This window comes from Corvus brachyrhynchos, unplaced genomic scaffold (genome assembly GCF_000691975.1).
Source record: "Corvus brachyrhynchos isolate BGI_N302 unplaced genomic scaffold, ASM69197v1 scaffold115, whole genome shotgun sequence".
In the NCBI taxonomy this organism is placed as follows: domain Eukaryota; kingdom Metazoa; phylum Chordata; class Aves; order Passeriformes; family Corvidae; genus Corvus; species Corvus brachyrhynchos.
The window spans coordinates 14,461,043-14,477,396 of NW_008239553.1; the positions used below are offsets into that span (position 1 = coordinate 14,461,043).

The window sequence follows — 16,354 nt, forward strand, 5'->3', positions numbered from 1 at the left end:
CCTAACTCAAATTCCTTACTAACTTGAAAGATAGAGGGCTAGGCTCTTTCTAGTTTGTAATTGCATATGAAAAGCTAAGCCCAGCATAGCCAGTAAAATTCATAGATTACAAAACCAGGGAAACCCTTTGTGATTGGGTGAACTTTTCTGAATAACATGAGCAGTCATCAAAGCAAGTTTTGAGCTAGTTAGTGTTTGATTTAAGGCGCATTTCTTAGTACAACTGCTGTCAAAAGCTCTTGTCAGTCTTGATTTAAACATGTCTGCCTTGACTTCAGCATGGCTTTTGACATGTGTCCCATAACATCCTCAGAGTTAAGCTCAGGAAATGCAGGCTGGATGAGCAAATGGAGAGGTGGATTGAGAACTGGCAGGATGGCAGAGCTTAGAGGGTTGTGATTGTTGGCACAGGATCTAGTTAGGGGCCTGTAACTGGCATTGTGTCCCAGGGCTCAGTACTGGGTCTTTTTGAACTTGCTGATCAATGACTTGGATGGAGGGACAGAGTACCAAACTGGGAGGAGTGGCCAGTACCCCAGACTGCTGTGCTGCCATCCAGCATGACGTAGACAAGCTTGAGAGTCGGGCAGAGAAGAACCTAATGAAATTCAATAAAGGTAAGAACCTGCACCAGGGGAAGAATAACCCCTGAACCAGTACAGGTTGGGGGCTGACCTGCTGGGAAGCAGCTCTGTGGAGAAGGGCCTGGGGCTGCTGGTGGAAAACAAACTGTCCATGAGCCAGCAGTGCCCTTGTGGCCAAGAAGGGCAATGGGATCCTGAGCTGCATTAGGAAGGGCATGGCCAGCAGGTTAAGGGAGGTGATCCTGTCCTTCTACTCAGCCCTGGTGGTGCCTGACCTGGAGTGCTGTGTCCAGTTCTGGGCTCCTCAGTAACAGAGAGACATGGAGCAGGTCCAGGTCTTATGAGGAAAGGCTGAGGGAGTTGAGCCTGTTTAGCCTGCAAAAGATAACTGAGAGGGGACCTCATCAGTGCATATGATCATCTGAAGGGCACATGACAAGAGGATGGGGCCAGACTCTTTTCAAGTGGTGTCCAGTGACAAGACAAGGGGCAACAGGCAAAAACTGAAACACAGGAAGTTTCATCTGAATATGAGAAAAAACTATTTTGAGAGTGCCAGAACACTGGAACTGTTGCCTAGAGAGATTGTTGAGTCTCCTTCTCTGGAGATATTCAAGATGTGCCTGGACCAGTTCCTGTGCAACCCATTTTAGGTGAATCTTATTTATCAGGGAGTTACACTAGACCTCCAGAGATCCTTTCCAACCCCAACCATTCTGTGATTCTGTGAATTTCGGTGCTGGAGAATCACCTAGAGCTCTTGGATTGATTTGATGTGTTCTTACCTTCACTTTTAAAACTGTGTATCTTATTTCCCCCCTAATTCCGTGTAGCCTGAGGACTGCAGAGAGTTGCAGAAAAAACCCCACAAAAATGACAGGTTAAATTCTCTGCAGATGAAGATTAAGTGAAATATAGTGTGTGTGAGAGTGTGTGTGTGTGTGTGTAAACAGTCCCTATACATTTAAAATCATCTGAGATGATTGTTATTCCTCTCTAGTTGAAAGCAAGTGAACTACAGAAATTGGGAGAATAGAGAACAAAACAGAAGAGACATCATGGTGTCACCATATAAATCAGTGACACAGGCACATTGTGTAACTTTTTGCACTTCAGATCCCAGAAGCTCCACAAGGAAACAGTAGTATTGAAAAGATACAGCAAAGGCCAGCAGGCCAGCCATCAGTATGGAAGAATTTACATGGCTAAGGATGGTATGAATAGAGTAAAATGGAGGTCTCCAACAGCAGACAGATGAGAACAGTATGCCATAGCTCTCTGTGAAATCATGTAAGGATTCATACAAGAAATAAGAAATTATTATTGTCTCTGCTAGTGCAAGAAATAGGGAGTATTGAATGAAACTATCTGGCAGTGAATTCAAAGCAAAGGTATTTTTTTAATGTAACATAATTAAATATGGAACTTTTTCACAGGATCTTGTGGAAAATGAAATTTTTTGCAGGTTCAAAAACAACTGGAAAAATACTTTGAAGGTTATCTTATAAATAAGACATTATGTCAGGCTCAAAAAATCCCTGAACTGCAAATAGCTAGAGGCTGGCAGAATAATTCTGAGGAAGTATCCCTGTGTGTGTGCTCTGTTTTCAGTTGTTCCTAGACTCATGCTGTTGGTCGCTGTTGTGCAGAATTTGGGGCTGTATGGAGCTTCTGATGGATATGGTGTGACCTTGCCCAAGTGCTTCTTTCTTCCCTGTTTGTAAGCTGCAGGATCACTAAATTAATCTTTAAAGTTTGAGATGGTGTCTTTTCAAAAGTGTTGGAAGGTATTAAGGTCCTGTAAAGAATTCACTTTTCTGTAATTCTAATATTTTTAGCATGCTTGCTGGCTTCATCACTGGTTGATATATAAGTAAATAGCAGAGGAATAGCAACATGAATTCCATGTAAAGCATCTGCTCATTGAGGCAGGCTATACAAATGGGTATTTTTAATGTCTCATCGTTTCAGGAATATTGAAGACCACTATGGAATGTCTTTCTAGAATAGTGAAAAAATGCTATCAAATGGAACTATTTAGGTAACTGTAGATCCATTAATTTGATATCAGTTCTGTGAAAAAAAGAATAGAAAAGCTGATACAGGCTTTGGTTAATTGAGATTTCAAGTGTGGAAGCAGGCCTTGCAGGACCTAAAAGGTGGTCAAGGACCACAAAGAAAGAGAGGAATGAGCTGAACAGATGTATGTTGAAGCTGTTGGGCTTCAGGTTTTGAGTTAACACACAGTTGTATCTGCTGTAATAAAGCTTCCTTCTACGCAGATGCTGCTTTGCCACGTCAGACCCTTCCCAAAGCAGTTTGTATCTGTCATAAATGTATGTAAGCCCTTGTGCTCTAGTTTTAAGTCAGAGTTTGTACTGATAGCAGCCTGAATGTCTGCCCTGTGCATTGTCACCTGCAGCCATAAACTGTTTTGAACTGACTCTGCTTGCTTGTTCCACACAAAAAAAAAAAAAAAAAGGAAAAAAAATATATATGAAAACCAAAAAATATATATATATCAGACAGTTTGGCTTTTTGGATGATATCTCTTTCCACCTGGTTGGAAGTACTGCATAATATTACCTTCATGTATTTACAGTGCAAATGGTTTGAAGTGTTTTAGTGCCTTTTTTCTCATTACAGTAATTTTGGAGGCAGGGGATTATTTAATGAAGGGCTTGAGAGAGATGTAAATGGCCATGGTGAATTTTGTGTTCATTTGCAACTCAAGATGAAATAGACTTACTGCATCAGTGATTTAACTAGAGAAGCATAAGTTCTGGATTTCGCTCCTTTCTTTCTATTAGCTTATATAAATTCTTTCAATAAAAGGATGGAAGTGTAAAAGTATCTTATGTTTTACCTGTAACATAGTAGTCTTGCTAGATGTGAAAGTGAATGCAGAAGATCGGCCAATAGCTCAGGAATATGCGTACCTCCAAGTCTGTGCTCCTACTTGTGGATTTCTTTTTGCTGATAACTGCCCAGAAGGGGCGGTTGGCACTGTTGGTTTGTGTCTAATTTGTATAATTTTTAAAAGGCGTATTAAACCGTATCTTACCACTTTAATATTTGTTACCTGCTGGATTAGCTGGGAAGGGGGTCCCATATGTATGGGCCACATGTGCTGTTTTGTGAAGCAGATGTGCTCTCTTTGGGCAATTGCCTGTTGTTATTTTGTGATGTGGTTTATTCATTTCACATATACAAACAACTCAATACAGAGAGGAAATGAAAAGATATCCTTGTCAGATGCTTAGTGATCCTTGAACAACTGATTGTGATAAAGGTGGAAAAATAAATATTGACTTACTGCTTTCAGGTGATATGATTTTACATAATTACACATTTTGGAAAGCACATCATGACTCTTGGGCACATGGTGTGATTCTTGCGGATAGTCCTGTACAGGACAAGTAGTTGGACTCAATAATCCTTGTGGGTTCCGTCCAACTCAGCATATTCTGTGATTCTTTGATATTTATTTCTGGGTGCATGGAAGGTTAGGTTTTGGAACTAAAAAAAACCTGTTTGCTTAGTTAATATATCTGAATTCTTTGAGGATAAGTGAGAGAAATAATGCATTTAAAATAAAAATAGGATTTATCTTGATGACTTGAAATTATTAATGAATACATCTGAAAAAATGCACCTTTAAAAAATCATATATATTGAAAAAAGATTATTTGTATCCAGTTCTTCTTCCTACAAGCAAGCTTTCCGCTTGTTTTTAGCCCTCTCATATTTTCAACAGAGCTTAAAAAGCCTTAACTGCAATTCTCAGTTCAGAAGTTTCTAAAACACAAGGTTTTGAGTAAGCCTTTTGAGAGCTTCTTTGAATAATCACCTTTGAATAAGGATGTTGGTTAGCTGGCATGTTTAGAGTTTAGAGTGGTGTTTTTTGTTTGTTTGTTTTGTTTTTAAGCCATGATAAGCAATATCTTTTACAAAAGAGAAGGCAAAAAACTCAGGAAACATTCAAGTTAACAAAACTTCTAGTGTGAGAACAGTACTCAGAGAAACAAAGGTTGAACTCCAATTCTTATTTTTCTCTCTTTTTTAATTTCCAACTCTGAACCACATCCGGCAGATACAAAGCTGTCTTCTGAAATCAGCTGACAAAAGCTGTATTGCATTTGCTGCTTGTTGTAAATATTATTGGGTTGTAGTTCCGTATGCAGTAATTTGATGGTTCAAGTTACAGAAATTGTGAACTGGTGCTATTGAAACTTACATAATATTTTAGTTTATATTCTACAGAACTTACTTCCTCACTTAGGATTTTTCCCTGGTGTGTTACATGTGAGACAAAGTATCAGTGCATGTTGTATAGAAGCTGTGAGTAGGCAGGAAGAGTTCTTACTGGATCAGGGTGATATGTGAAGTGGACATGGGAAAAAATGATTGAGAGAGAAAAGGACAGAAACGGGGGAAATGTAGGGAGTGCTGGAACCTGCCAACAACAAAATGGTTGAGTTATGGGTGCACTAGCAAAAATTCCATCAAGTTCTCATTAAATACAGCACATGGGAAAATGGAAAAGGTTTAGAATAATAGAAGTGTCTTTGCCTGTATTAAGCAGAAGACTTAAGTGGGAATGTTTAGAGAAAAGAGTTTTTCCCCCCTGCCATGGCAGTGAAAAGTGTAGAACAAATTTCAGATATATAAAGTATGCAACAGTAATATGCATGAGATGACCCCTGTCTTGCAGAAGTTGTTTCACATATCCTGCCATTATTTTGGGAGTATGTTGTTGACTCCTGACACTACGATGAGCCTTGTCTCATATCAACTTGGGTTTTTTAGTCTCATAGTATTCTACCAGTCTTTGGCAAGTAAGTTTAGTTTTCTAACACTTGCTAGAATGCATAAATGCTTTGTGCATAAGTGAAGGGTTCATAAGGGTTGTTTGTGAATAGCAAATTAGTCTGTCTTTAGCAAGCATCAGGCAAGAGAGATATTATTTTAGTAAATTAGCAAAACATAAAAAGAAAAAAACCCAGAAAGAATTCATGGCTATATTAAATAAGAATATCATATAATCAGATGTGCTAAATAGAAACAAGGGAAGTGATACAGAGAGAAGTAGAGGAGATACTTAAAACAGTGCTAGAAGAAGAAATACTGCATGTTAGCAAGTAGAAAAAAACTGTGCGAAAACAATAATAGAGGAAGCAAAGGTGTAGTTTTTCAAAGTTGCTATTGAGTACAAAATTGACCAGTGTACTATAAAATGGTATGTTAAATGATATAAAATTCTTAATGCTTTTTTAATTTCGAGGGTTGTGGGAGGTTTTTGTATCTGAGCAAATGTATCTTTCTCTATGACTTCTAAGTGTAATTTTTTGATTAAAAGGTATAGTGTTTAGATTTCAAGCCCTGTTAGGTGGTAGAATCTCATTCTGAAATGCTTTGCATGCTATTTTCTTGTAGAGTTCATGTCTATGTGACTCATGTTATGAATGCTCTAAATGAGTGAAAAAAAATGAGATAACCTGCACCTTCTTTTTTTATAGTTTAACTGAGGGACAGATGCCCAGTCTTCTTACTGACACTCGGTACACAGTATCTTGGGGTACATTAGCATGGTGCTGTTCCCTTACTGTGCTGTAGTTTACCTTTCATAAATAACTGGTCAACACTTCCAGCTTTATTTAATATTCTTTTATATAAACAAAGATTTATTATTCTGTAATAAAAGATATCCTCTTACATCTGCTGCTGTGGTGCAAAATGTTGTTTGCTTTGCCAGATTAAATAGATAATGAAGTGCAGTAAATGTTTTTTGGTACTATTAACAGAAACATGGCTTTTTATTAATTTCTTTCTTACACAGCCATGCATGGAAATACGTATTAAAATATTTTGAAGGATTTAAGTCTTAGGAAATATTTCACTCTGGTATTAGTCAAGAGATCATATAAGAGTTTTTCCTTTGAATAACCTTAATATCAAAAGAGAGCTGTTATTTTTACAGTATAGGAAATCTAAGAACATCAAGTATCTGTCATTGAAGAATTTAAACTTCAGTATCAGTATAAAGAATTTTATATTGAGTTATTTTTCATACATTGAAATATATGTTGATGTGATAAAAAATCAAAACAGTATATGAAATAAAAACTTACCTAGGAGATACTTGATTGAAGCTTTGTCTGTGCTCTGTCAGAATATACTGAGACTCACTCAGCAGATAGGAAGCTTTTTTCTATTTGAAATGCATTGTGCACTCTCGTCTTGTGATTTCTTTTCCACAGCGTCTTCTTGTTCACTGCTGCTTTCGCTCTTATGGTATTGGTTGTTTCCAGTTTATTTCCAGGTATCTCCAATATACGATTTCTTTCACATTCAGGATTTTTGTTTATTCTGACCTGATCAGGTAACAGAAAGAACCTGTGAACTTTGCATCTTTCCCTCCCCACCAAAAAAAAATGTAAAAAAGGCAAATGCACTGACCTCAGTTAACTCAAGTATTCAGCACCCATTTAAAAAATCATTTAAATATTTGATAGCCAGTAAATTCCATCTGTTTTCTGGTGCTATTCCAACAGTGAAAAGTTATTTCCCGACACATTTTGGTAGCCTCCACATTTTAGGTTTTTGTAGGAAATATACAGGATCAGTAGACATCAGGGCTTAACTTTTAATCCATGCAACATTATTCTGTGAAGGATGATGAAGGTCTGCCTCTCTCAGCTCCTCATGCTTCTATCAGACACAGATGTGAAATGCTGCTTTAGAGAGACGGGAAAAAAAAATCCTAAAGGGTGTAGTGTTTTGTCATCTCTCAGGACAGTGAGCACGCATGGCATCAATGAGTGGCAGATATGAGCTATTCAAACCAGTTGCTGAACTGACGGGATGATGCTTTCATACATAATAGAACCATTAATTATTTCTTCTGATGGACAGCAGTGTGTACTAGAAGAAAAAAGCAGCAGATGATAATACTAGGTTTGATAGGTTCTCTGTGTTTTAACAGCTTGTCATTAAGAAACAAACCAGAAAAAAAATGCTGTTTTGGGATATGATCAGGTAAAACAGACCAGAGTTGTTTTGACAGGGTGGATGTCATTCATAGGGTTAAAACTCCATTCAGGTTAAGGTCTATTCACAGCTGCTTTTTATAAAAAAGATATTCTAAGAAATCTGCTTTGTAAAATCATGGTTTGTGTTTTGCTTCAGGTAGCCTTTCATTTGGGGAACCTGGCTGTTGTCTTGTAGGTTTTCATTCATAACTTAATTTATAGATTAAACCCACACATTTCTTATTTTTTCCCCTGCAAAAGGAAACCGTAACATTTTAAAAAAATGTTTTTCAAAGAACTCTCTGTATGAAGATGATCTTCAAACTCCTTACACACTTTGTATCAAAGACACTTGCAAATCCATTTCTAATTAATTTAGAAATTTAAATTGTCTGATTTAATGTTAAGGAGCTGCTCTCTAGAGGTTAATATGGAAAAAATAATATATTTTGAAGAACTCACTTCAATGTGGCATAAGCCTTCATAAATGTAAAATATGATGGATAAAATCTTCATTTGCACTATCAATGTTGTTAAGGGCAACGTACGATGATTGTGGGGAAAATAATGCGATGTTTGGAACTTATCCTTAAAATAGAGGGGTTTTTTTTTTCCTCTCAGAATCTTTTTTTAATGTAACTTTTCTTTTTAAATTTATTGACAAGAAAATGTTTACAATAAATCAATTTCTTTATTTTGCCTTCTGTACCTTGAAGGTGAAGAAGAGATAAGATGATGGCTACTTTAAAACCACGGTGAAATATAAAGCCCATCAAAAAGGTGATGGGAGAAAGGGCTACTTCTGCTGGTTTGTACTTATTTACTCTAATTAAACAACCTCTGATGAAGAACCTCTCTCATCATTAAAGAAGAAAACTTATCTTCATCTTCCTTGTTATGAAATGATGGAGAACATCTGGATAAAGCTTTTTCTAGTTTATCCAGTCAAAAATGATGAGCACTGTTATGCCCTTATATCACATCAAATAACTTTTGGGATATTTTGGGTGTCTAGCTTGCATTCTATCTAGCTCCAGACCAAATCCAAGCTTAGAAGTATATGATGGCTGTAACTTTAAATCTAAGTTGTCAATTTTGTCTCTTTAGATAACAAGTCGAGTTGCCAAGGATACAATGGGTACATGATATAAAGTCCATGCTGAAATTACTGGAATGAGGCATACTTTCTGAAATAATATTAACACTTTCTCTCTTAGGATTTCTGTCTTCACATATACAATCCATGCCTGGAGCTGGTGCCCAAGCTGAACTGAAAGTGACCTAAATTTATTAGCATATTTTTAAGAAGTGTTGATTCTTATGAAAATCTTCCAAGGCACAACCTTTGTATTCCAAGATAATCTTTTGGGAGACAAACACTAGCCCGGTCTGCTTCCACCTTTGCAAATCTCCAAACAGAGGACTCAAATATCTACTCTGTGATAATTCCCAGAAGAAGTCCTGAAGCACAAAATAATTGAGCAGTTTTCTTGCACACACATGCGTGCGAGCACATACGTATAAATATACGTACACATATATACATACATGTATATATATGTGTACGTGTATATATATATATATATACACGTACACATATATGTATAAAACTCACTTTTTTTCTCTCTTCAGGACAAGGTAAACTGAACTATTTGTATGTTAGTATCAAAAGTATTCTGCTGTCTCAAACCTGGAGATGAAGATAACTTGGATAAAGCAGCATGTTACAGTTTAGGGGATGACAGTAATTCTGACATCTTGATGTGCAGCCTGAGTCGGGGAATAAGAGATGGTTGGTGTTCAGAATTCAAACGCTGAAGATGAAGGTGGTTAAAATTTTCAACCTTAAATACAGCACAAAGAATTGTATTTTTAGCATAGTGTTCTGAAATTTTTTTCTGTTTGGTCAATCTGCAGCAGGAGTAAGTTATATATAAGGTGCATGACTGACGTGGATGTATAACATCTGTGGTGGAGAATGTTGTCAGTATGACTGAAGTAGCATAAGCTTTGAGCATGCACCAGTGAGCTCTCCAAAGGGCCTATAGTCCATCTTGTGACTGGGTATCTACTATGTGCATTAGGGGATTACTTCCTTGCAGAGTTTGGTTATCTTGGACTCACAATATGGTATGATGAGGGATTCCATGTCTGTAAATAGCATCAGTTGACATGAAGTTCTCATACCTCTGAGCCAGCAATAAGGAATCACAGGGGACTGGCTACATCCCTCCATTTCATTTGGATCACAGGCATGTTGTCTTCTGCATAACTTTGTGACAGCAGAAGGGTTAACTTTGTAGTGAGGCAAAAGTTCTGTACTTGGACAGACTTCTATTTCAGTTCCTACTTTTTTGAGTGGCGATGCACAAAAAGCTACTACGTAGCTTTGGTTAACAATGGGTTGAAAATCTGCACCTGAAAATTGGATGCAGGGTGAATAATGTACTTACCTGCTTTAAGAAGAGTGCTTTTTAAAAGTTGTATAAGTGAGCACAATGCTTTCTTTAAAAACATTTTGCATTTTAAGTGTGTGAGCATTTGGGGTGAAAGCTCACTGAAATTTCATTGCAGTCTCACAGTGATATTTAATATTTACAGTATCAAAGCTGGTAGCTTTGCAAATAGTATTAATCCATGTATTGTCTGTGTTAGTCCATTCATGATTAATAATTATGGGTTCTTCAAGTCCTAAAGGCCAAATAATACCCCCTCTGTATGAAAGTAATTTGTCAAATATATTGGAAAAAACATTTTTCTAATAAGACTGAGTGATCAGTAAAGCTGTATCTCAATGAACCATTTCTACAAATTATAAAATGCATGATAATCACATTAGCATTGCAAATGAATTTGAAAAAAACCCTAAAAGAAGACATAGTGTTAGTGAACACTTCTAAGCATTTTTCTTTTTGAGAATTCTATCAAGTATTTACCATTTATCTAACAAACAGCTGTGCACATGGAAATCCTATTTTTACCCTTTTTCTGTATACTGTCATTCAGCTTTTAGAGAGCTGTAAGATTACCTGTTTCAGGTAAGTTGATAACTAGTGCTCGCTTTTCGGAGAAAAGCGGTGCATTTATCAGAATTTTTAAATTGCTGAAGAACTAATGTTCTGAAGAAAATGTCATCATTATTTCTGCTTCTTTTGTTGTCTACAAGTAGTTCTTGCCTTTGTGAACATAATACTCTTTTGCCTTCTTTTATTACTTTTTTTTTTTTGAGGGATGTTTGTGTGTATTTGTTGTGATCTCATATCAATAATTATTTATTTTTGCAGATAAAATAATTCTGTTTTTTCAATGGAATATTTGATTATCTTCCAGCTTAATGAAGTTCATCTGCAAAACTGTATTTTTCAGTGTTTAATAATATTTCTTAAAACCAAAATGATTTTAAAAAATCAATGTCTGAAAATAAAAACAGTCTTCAGAGTTTTAAAATTTTGAAATCAATCAGATAATTAACACTGAATAATTTTTTACTTAAAAACATGACAACCTGAATCTTAAAATTATTTTGAATTTTACAGCAATATCTGCTAGCTCTCACTGAAAGCAGATACTTTGGCATTTCTTAAAATTGATACTATTCTTATTAAATGAGTATTTCCCATAGTCTGGAAAATGGTATAGATCAACATCTTCAAAAAAGAAATGGATTGAGATAGCTTATAAGAAAAGGAGTTTTTGTTACCTAGGAAATGAGTGAGTAAAAGTACTTACCACAACTCTTAAGTCAGACACCTGACGGCTTTTTAGTTTCCTAGATTTTGATTATGGCAGTAAAGTTAGACTTGAGACAAAGTGGCTTTAATATGAAATTCTTTGAAAAGACAGACAAATAGTTTGTTTTCTACTTTTCTAGTCAAAGTGTTGCTAGTAGATGAATTTGGACAGAATGCTGTAATAAGAATGTATACCACTTCCACTACTAATAATGATAATTTAACGTTATTTCTAGGACTGTTGGTTGCTACTAACACTTGGTTGGAAATTTTATTCAGTGAAATTTTGCAAGAGTGATACTTTCAATTAAACTATTAATTCTTTTTTTGAGAAAGGTAACTAGTGTGCTGACACAGATTTTAATGAATATGTTTTAGAAATCATACTTTGAGCATTTTTGTGTATTAAAATTTGACTACCTTGGTATGTATTTTTCCCCATTATTTTAATATTGTAAACAGCCAAAGATTTCTGCTTTTGTTTAACACTGCGTTAGGAAGGGTAAGTAATAACTGTTTCACAAATATATGAGCTTCAATTATATTTTTAATCACATTTTAATTAATGGATCAGTATTTGTGAACGTGCTGTCTGTTCAATTCAGCCAAATTACAGCAGGTTGCTGTTACTAAACTATTCAGATTGGTAGCAAATTTTGGAACTGTTTTGAAGACTGAGCAGTTTTGCATGATTGTTATTTGTTAACTTGTGATATCTGATGAATATGTTCTCACCAGATGCTGGCCAGATATCTTTCAATTTACTATTTTTTAGACTATGCATGAAACAAATGGTTTATGACCTTGGAATTGTTTTGAATTTTACACTATTTTGGCAGCCCTTCCCCCTCACCTGTGTTAAAGGCAGGTTTTGCAGTTTATGTTTTTTGTTGTAAAGGTAAGGAGCAATAACACTGACCACAAATTCTGGAAGAGTTTGTGGGGGGTGGTGTCAAAGATTTTTAAGTTTTGCTTATGCATATTCTTCCTTTCTCTCTCAATTTGATCTTCCTAGTTGCCATAACAACTTCATAATAGCAGCGCATTTACTGCTGTAGTTAAGGTTGTGTCAGCACTTCCATTATAAGCTACTGTTTTCAGGAATTTCTAATTTATTCACAGGCTTAAAAATGACATACAGTAAGCCTGTGTAATTGGTTTTAATGTATGGTACCAACTTTTTGAAAGCTGCTGTTGTCTGAGCTCTGATGGCATGTATAAAATAGCGTATCGTTCCAAGTGGGTTTTTTCTTTTCTTTTTTTACTGAGAAGCAGCAAAACATTTTTAGTCTAAAATTAATTTTGACTGGTTCCCATCTGCCAGAGGTATGAGAACCAACATGTTCTTTTGCTCTACCACAATGCCCCATCACGCCTGTATCCAGTTAGACCCATCTGTTCCTGTTAGTTAAAAGGTTAGTGTGAACATGGCGCTTTTCTGGGAAGTAGGAAAAATATAACCTTTTTAATAACAGAGTTTCATATCTCATTAAGAAATAAGTGTTTGACATCTTCAATACATTTATAATTATTTTTATGTTAAATAAAGACTAGTAATGTTTAAATGGTGGATGATTTTTGAAAGGCAAGAAGTAGAGGGTGAGTCTGTTTCTGATATTGAAAAAAGTCAGTTATTCATTGTAGATGCAGTTCCTGTTATAGAGTTTTAACAAGGAATTGTGCATAACTACAATACAACTTTCTGAAATCTGGAAATCGTTTAACCTGGGAAACATGTCAAAGCAGTTATGTAATTTGCTGAAGGTGTTCTGTAACTCCCTGAGTGATTCCACTAAGCCTGTGATAAAGGGATTGTTTAAAGACTTTATTTCACCCAAATAGCTTTTGGGGATTTTATTTAAACACCTTTATTTCAGGCAAATTTACAAGGCACAGCACAAACTTCTTGCCCTGAATAATTATGAATTATATACTTGCAAGGATTCATGGGATTTTTGTTTGCTTTTTTTTTACCTATCTTCTTGCCAAATGTACTGCAAGACACTTGCCCCTAAAACATACTATTGTCTCCTACAGCAAAACTACATAATTTTAACAGTATGTTATAAAAAAAGCCCCCAAACTTTCATATTCTTTTTAATCCTCTATTGTTTTTATTTTACTTTGAAGTCTTCACTTACATAAAATTACTTAAATTTGAAGCATGTTCTTTTTTTCTTTAGTTAATCTTTGATTCTACTTCACTGTAATAAAATATAGTGGCACCTATTTAGACATTTGTATCACCTTGGTTGATGTTTGTAAAACTTCAGCAACAATGTGTAACTTTAAAAGAAAGACTGATTTGATTTAAATGGTCTGTAGTAATCATAGCTGTTAATTTCAAAGGCAAATTTCTTTGATTTTTACTTTTAAAGGAAAATGTATCTAATTTAATCATCCTAGTCAGAAAGTATTTGTCTAAGTATATCTTATTCTGAAGAAAGATTGTGGGTACTGCTCAACTGAAAAATATAATATTATATATTTACATATAAATATAATATATTAAAATATATATATAAAGATATATATTTATATTATAAAATATTATAGTTTTTTAAAAGCTCATTGATGCCTTTGGCGCAGACTTCCTGTTTGGTTCTAGATGGGTGAAATATTCAGCCTGGATATCCTACATCCAAACACTTCATTGTCCTTTTATTGCTTCACTTTTTAATGTGTTTTCCACTTCCCTGCCAGAATCGGTTTAATTGTTTCCCATTTTTTATTGCATGGCTTTGAAATTGTATTCAGAAAATTGCTTTTGAGAGTTTTCTCCCAACTGAGTGTAAGACTTAACAGTCAAAACCCTATAAATGTTGCAAGAAAACCCACTTAACCCCTCAATAAAAAAAATTATTTTTAAAGTGCTACATCATTATGATATTTGCAAACTGCATCTCTTTTTCTAGGTGTTACAGAAATCTGCATTTGTTCTTCTATCATCTTTTGAGCTTCTCCTTTTACTTCTTCCCCATTCCCTAAATTCATGGAGCTTTGATTTTCAGGGGGTTCTTAGACCTGGAGGATTAATTTTAAATTTAAGCATGAAGAGTTTATTCACCTTAGTTGTTTTCTAGGTTCTTGTTCTGTTGTGATTTTCATTGTGAAAGATTTTGTCCTTTCTCTGACAAGTAAGAATTAATGGAAAATTTTGCATCCTTTGCAGACTTCATAGCTGTGAGAAGTTACTCTGTCTCATCTCTGCAACTGTCTTCATTGGAGTAAATAGCTGAACAGAATCCTAACTTGATATTAGCTTGGTGCTGTTTTTCATAGTACACTTCAGATGAGAGGGATTCTAGAAAGGAGTCGTTTAATGTTGAGGGCTTTGGGTAAACTGTAATCTGTCTACATTTACTTTGAAATCTGTAAGGCACTGCTCTGGAGCTGTTAAACATAGCTTTGTAAAAGGTTTTGCTAGAAATTCTCTGAAAGATCTCCCTCTTTATCAATGGCGATTGGGATAAAAGGTAAGTTTTGATGTCAGTTGCATTTCAGAACAGCAGTATTAGACTAATAGTACTAAGTCTGGGTTGCTGGGATAAGTTGTTCCAAAAGCTTTTCTTTTTTCCAAGATATGTGTTATGTTGATCTTCAATGTATTAGAGATTAGGTAGGGGAAGTATATATTTATGGAGGGAAGATTTAAATAGAAGTACAGATATCAGGGTTTGCATTTTTTTTAAAGCCCATGGTTTGCAAATTGTATAAGCTATTATCTATAAATACCTAGGTACAGGTTGTTTCCAAAAAGCAATCAGCAAAAGATCCCCTTTCTTCTTACTTCATGTCTTATATAATTTTGAAAACAATTCCCTTCAAAAATATTAGATGGTTGCAAAATTACTGAAATTGAAAGAGCTTTTTGGACATTCACTAATGTAAAATTTTGTATCCTTTCTTTCTAATAGATAAACATTAATTTCACTGAAATTCTATTGTTCAGCCTTCAATTGAGCTAAGGTTCAAATTTCAAGTTTCAGACTTATCTGAAATGTTATTAGTTTCCTGTAGGTTTTTTTCTAGGTTAACTAATGTTGTTCGTGAGCCATGTGTGTAGTTGTCACCCAGCAAATAGTCATATGTCTGAAAAACACATGCCCATAATTCAGGTGGTTTCATAGTGATGTTGTGTGGTTCATTCTCTGCCTTGTGATGTGATAAATGAGCTTGATGTTTATATTCTGCAGAAGGGCAGAGCTATCCTGCAAAAGACACAAAACTTGCCAGTTTTCCAGTAAGTGAGGAATGACTTCTGAAGTCCTCCAGGAGAGGTAGAAAAACAGGTCTTGTTCAAAAACCTCAATAATCTTCCTGCTGTATATCTGCCTTCATAGATGTGTGATGTGGGAAAAGAAGTAGTTTCTTCCTGCATTCAGATTGTATGCAGGTTTTTCTAAAGACTCATTTTATAAGCTTGGCAATTTTGAAGAAATCAGTACACAAAGAATATAATTTGAACTTGCCTAATAATTAGGACACAATTAAGGACTACTGCAGTGGTACAGTTTAAAATCTAGCCCATTAAGTAATGAATTCATAAAATTAAAGATATTGGAATTTTAGTTTGCTCTTTCTAATTATGTATGTTTCTGTCCAGTCTATTAAGTAACCTTTTATGGTTTATGCATTTTAATCCTATAATTTTACCAGTTTAAAAACATCTACTGGAGCCTTTGCCAGAAATAAGAATTAATGAAGTAATGAATTTACTTTCACAGGCTGTTTAAAAGCCAGTTCTAACAATAGATAAGAAAGTCGAAAGGAGAAAGGAATCCAGCTCTCATTTGGAAGGGGAATATCAATGAGTGCACTGAGAAACCACTGAGAGTGCACACTGGAAGGCCAAAAAATCAGGAAAGATGAGAAACTTACAAATGCCTCACCATCATGGGATACATTATCTTGCTGTTTTATATAGGTGCAGGGCCATTCTTTGTTGAGATTAGCTCTTTTGCATTTTAGTCAACACTTCAGTATACAATTAAAGAGTCTTGGGAGC

At 35.3% G+C, this 16,354-nt stretch overlaps 2 protein-coding genes across 2 annotated transcripts in view; one reads left to right on the top strand and one right to left on the bottom strand.

The window, feature by feature from the left end:
• Positions 1–7,450, bottom strand: part of CHRM5 (cholinergic receptor muscarinic 5) — a 49,232-nt gene extending 41,782 nt beyond the window's left edge. Inside the window, exons 1-2 of the mRNA XM_008639545.2 lie at positions 7,044–7,450; positions 6,716–6,958 (exon numbers count right to left, since the gene is read on the bottom strand). The gene's annotated coding sequence lies outside the window, so the exon portion shown is untranslated. The remainder of the gene's footprint in view (positions 1–6,715; positions 6,959–7,043) is intronic.
• AVEN (apoptosis and caspase activation inhibitor) overlaps positions 1–16,354 on the top strand; it is a 69,870-nt gene that overhangs the window by 11,535 nt on the left and 41,981 nt on the right. The window lies entirely within an intron of this gene.